This window comes from Nycticebus coucang, chromosome 3 (genome assembly GCF_027406575.1).
Source record: "Nycticebus coucang isolate mNycCou1 chromosome 3, mNycCou1.pri, whole genome shotgun sequence".
Lineage (NCBI taxonomy): Eukaryota > Metazoa > Chordata > Mammalia > Primates > Lorisidae > Nycticebus > Nycticebus coucang.
Window position 1 is genome coordinate 26,337,826 of NC_069782.1, and position 4,722 is coordinate 26,342,547.

Here is a 4,722-nt window from a genome sequence, read left to right on the forward strand (position 1 = left end):
ATTCTCGCAAATCTAGTAGGCAAAAATCTAAATCTGTGTAGCCCTGTTAGAAATGAGGTTGAGCACCTTTTTCACATATTTCACCAATCATTGGGATACCTCTTTTGTGAAATGCCTCTTCACTTCTTTTGTCCTTTTTTTCTACAGCTGGATAGTCTACTTGATTGGTGGTATAGGTGGCAAACATCTTTATCCATCCTGTGTCTTATCTTTTCAGTCTTTTAATAGCATCTCTTTGCACTTCTAATGTATTTTTCCTTTATATTTAGTGCTTTTTGTGACTTGTTTAAGAAGTCATTTCTTCCCCTTGAAGTGTTCTTTTATATTATCTCCCAAAAGTTTTATAGTTTTCACTTTCACATTTAGGTAATTAATCTATCTGGAATTTATTTTGTCTATGGTGTAAGGTTGATAGCAATTCAATTTTTTTTTCATAGATAGCCAATTGTCCCAGCACCATTTATTGTGAAAAAGAATAGGAAGAGATTCTTCAGAGCTGTTTTCTTTTTTTTCTTTAATGCAGGTATAGGAGACATCTGGTCCTTAATTCAATTATTTTCAGCTCATAGACAAGGGGAGGATTCTGTTTATTTAAGAGGGGATTCTGTCAAAAGGGTTGCTTTCTACATTGTTAATTGCTGTAATCTTTAAAAAGGCTCAGTGTAGCCAGGCATTGTGATGGGCACCTATACTCCCAGCTACTCAGGATCACTTGAACCCGAGAGTTTCAGGTTGCTGTGAGCTATGACGCCACAGCACTCTATCGGGGTGACAAAGTGAGACTGTGTCTCAAAAAAAGGCAAACAAAGAAGTGAAAATATTTTATAACACTTATTTTTGCCTAAGATTATACTTGTTTAATTCTATGTTTTTCATAATCTTTGCAAATTGAGTTTTGAGGTGTTTCCTCTTAAGGTTTTGGTAGAATTGAGGCTTTACCTCTATCTCATTGATTTCATCCTATTTGTAGAGCTCCATATTTAGCCAAAATTTTCCTGATCCCTATTTCTTCATTCAATGAACATTGTTTACCTGGAAGGCCCATCCAGAAGCTACTCGATCCTTTTCCCTTCTCTTGACTCCTCTATCTTGCCTTCTTTAGATTCAACAACCCTAAGATCTTTTCATTCTTCCTGATATCCTAAATTTTATGTCCCCCCTCATCATCTCCAGGCTTGTCTCAAACTCCTGAGCTCAAGCAATCCACCCACTTCCATAGTGTTAGGATTACAGGTGTGAGCCACCACACCAGCCTATATTGCTCTCTTAAAAAATAAACTCAAGCATGTTGCTTCTGTACTTACAGATGATCCCAAATGTATTAAAATACACACATACAGGCTCGGCACCCATCGCTCAGTGGTTAGAGCGCTGGCCACATACACCAAGGCTGGCAGTTCGAACCCGGCCCAGGCCTGCTAAACAACAATGACAACTGCAACAAAAAAAATAGCCAGGCCTTGTGGCAAGTGCCTGTAGCCCCAGCTACTTGGGAGGCTGAGGCAAGAGAATCGCTTAAGCCCAAGAGTCTGAGGTTGCTGTGAAATGTGATGCTATGGCACTCTACCAAGGGCAACATAGCGAAACTCTGTCTCAAAAATAAATAAATAATTAAAACACACACACACACACACACACACACACACACACACATACTTTTCTTGAAAAGAAACAGAACCACTTCTAAATAAAGTATGTATTTAAGAGGATTTTATATTTCAATCTTTGATATGAAAAGGCAGAGATACTATATATTTTGGTCACTTTATTTTCTATATTATTCATTTTTTTTTAGTAGGATGAGAAAAAAATCTGTCTCTCTGCTTATTCATAGTTCTCAGCATGTGAATGGTATAACACCTTTGTCCCTAGATTTTTCTTTTTTCTAGTACAGCCGGTCATAATTTTGAAGTCTTTCCTTTATTCAGTCCACAAAGGTTTATTTTTCATTCTGGATAATTATGACTGATGACCAAAAACCTCAATTATGCCTAGCAAAATTCTATTATCTCATTTCCCAAGGGGTACTTGTGAGTCCTGCCCCACCAGCAGCTAGGATACACAAGAACTCTGTTTTAAAGCAGTTCCACATGAATGCCTGTTTCTCCCTTGTGTTCTCCATGGCTGGGAATCACCTCTTTGAAAAACACAATGCCATGCTGAATGTGCATTTTTCATTAAAATGTGACCTGTTTCCAGGCTGGTATCTGTGCTCCAATTCAACTAACCCTTTGGCCAAATTCACACCCACATATTTTGGACATTCTTCTGGCCTAAAACTGCACCCAGAGCATCTGTTCTGTACAAAGGATTAATGTGGAAAAAAATGTGTGTGCAGATTAGAAGCCAGGCTGGCCACTGGACACCCGTTCCTGATGCTTGGTCAGCCCACAAAGTGTAGGAGACAACCATGGGCCTTGTGAAGTATATGGCTTACTTTAAATCTTAGAGCTTTTAAATTCCCAAATGGGTGGGCAAGGGGAAAAAATAAAAACAAAAAGAAATCTTGAAAGCATTTCTTTTTTCCATTCTGTTTTGGTTCTTTGTCATTTGATAATCTCTTGCAGTTTCTAATATTAAACTCTTAAAGTCTTCTCCTTAGGTTGTTCTGTTTTAATCAAGAATCTAAGAAATATTTGGGATTTTTTTATGAGTGGATAAAACAAGGAAAATACAATTTTTAAGCCCTAAAATTAAGGGTGACTGGAAGCTTATATACATTTTCTTTTTTTTTTTTTTGAGACAGAGCCTTAAGCTGTTGCCCTGGGTGGAGTGCCATGACATCAGAGCTCACAGCAACATCCAGCTGCTGGTTTCACACGATTCTCCTGCCTCCACCTCGCAAGTAGCTGGGATTACAGGCGCCCATCACAACGCCTGGCTATTTTTTGGTTGTGGTCATCATTGTTCTTTGGCAGGCCCAGGCTGGATTCAAACCCGCCAGCTCAGGTGTATGTGGCTGGCACCTTAGCTGCTTGAGCCACAGGTACTGAGCCAACATTTTCATTTTATCCAGAACTCTCTTTTCCTCTTTTTCCTGTATTGCTTCTAAATAGAAAACACACACCCAATTCAGTTTAAGGAAATTGTATTTTTAAACTGTGGGTATAGCCAGGCGCAGTGGCTTAGGCCTATATTGTATGTAATCTTAGCACTCTGGAGGCTGAGCAGGTGGATTGCCTGAGTTCAAGAGTTCAAGACCAGCCTGAACAAGAATGAGACCCCATCTCTACTAAAAACAGAAAAAAAAAAAAATTAACTGGGTGTCATAGCAGGTGCCTTATACTCCCAGCTACTCTGGAGGCTAAGGCAAGAGGATCACTTGAGTCTAGAGTTTGAGTTTGCTGTGAGCTATGATGATGCCATGGTACTCAACCCAGGGCAATAGAGTGAGACACTATCTCAAAAATAAAAAATAGGGGAAGTTGGGCGGCACCTGTGGCTCAAAGGGATAGGGCCCCGGCCCCATTTGCCGGAGGTGGCAGGTTCAAACCCAGCCCCAGCCAAAACTGCAAAAAAAAAATAATAGGGGAAGTCATCCTTTGATTCCCCCCATGTGCATGGTATTTGGAAATAAACTTTTCTCTTACTATGCTATTAAAAAAAATAAAAATTAAAAATAAATAAACTGTAGGTAGTGATGTGAATGCATCTTGGGTGTTTTTTTTTTTTTTTTTTTTTTTGTAGAGACAGAGTCTCGCTTTATGGCTCTTGGTAGAGTGCTGTGGTGTCACACAGCTCACAGCAACCTCCAACTCCTGAGCTTAGGTGGTTCTCTTGCCTCAGCTTCCCGAGTAGCTGAGACTACAGGCGCCCGCCACAACGCCCGGATATTTTTTGTTGCAGTTTGGCCGTGGTGGGGTCCATTCAAACCCACCACCCTCAGAATATGGGGCTGGCGCCCTACTCACTGAGCCACAGTCTCTGCCCACATCTTGGGATTTTTTCATTAATAGCATGCATAAACAGGACACTAAAGACTAGTGACTGCGGCTTGGCGCCTGTGGCTCAAGCGGCTAACGCACCAGCCACATACACCTGAGCTGGCGGGTTTGAATCCAGTCCAGGCCCGCCAAACAACAATGACGGCTGCAACCAAAAAATAGCTGGGCGTTGTGGTGGGCGCCTGTAGTCCCAGCTACTTGGGAGGCGGAAGCAGAAGAATCGCTTGAGCCCAGGAGTTGGAGGTTGCTGTGAGCTGTAATGGCACAGCATTCTACCTAGGGCAACAGCTTGAGGCTCTGTCTCATGAAAAAAAAGACTAGTGAATGGACATTATTCTCTAATAAAATCTTCCATGTTAAGTTATATAAACACTCAGCCAAATTTTCATTTTGTGCATAGACTGTTAAATGGTCATGAAGATTACTAAGGAAGCTTCTTCTAATTTTGCCTAAGGAGGTGAGTTCAAAGAATGTATATGGAGAGAGCTTCTTTTTCATATGCAAAATGTATAACATTTCTCTCTCTCCTTCCTATATATAGCAGGGTCATTTGTCACCCAGGCTGGAAAGAACCAACCCTCTCAAACATGCTGCAGTAGAACCCAAGCGTTCTTTTGACCAAAACAAGAAGCACTCAATGTTCTACCACCATGTTGTAGCCATCTTTCTCTACGTCTTGTCAGTAACCTTGAATAGATACTTAACAGATGTCCTTCACAGCACTGTAAGCTTAGAAAAGATAATGTAATTGCCTCTGATTCTCCCTTCCAAGACCTCA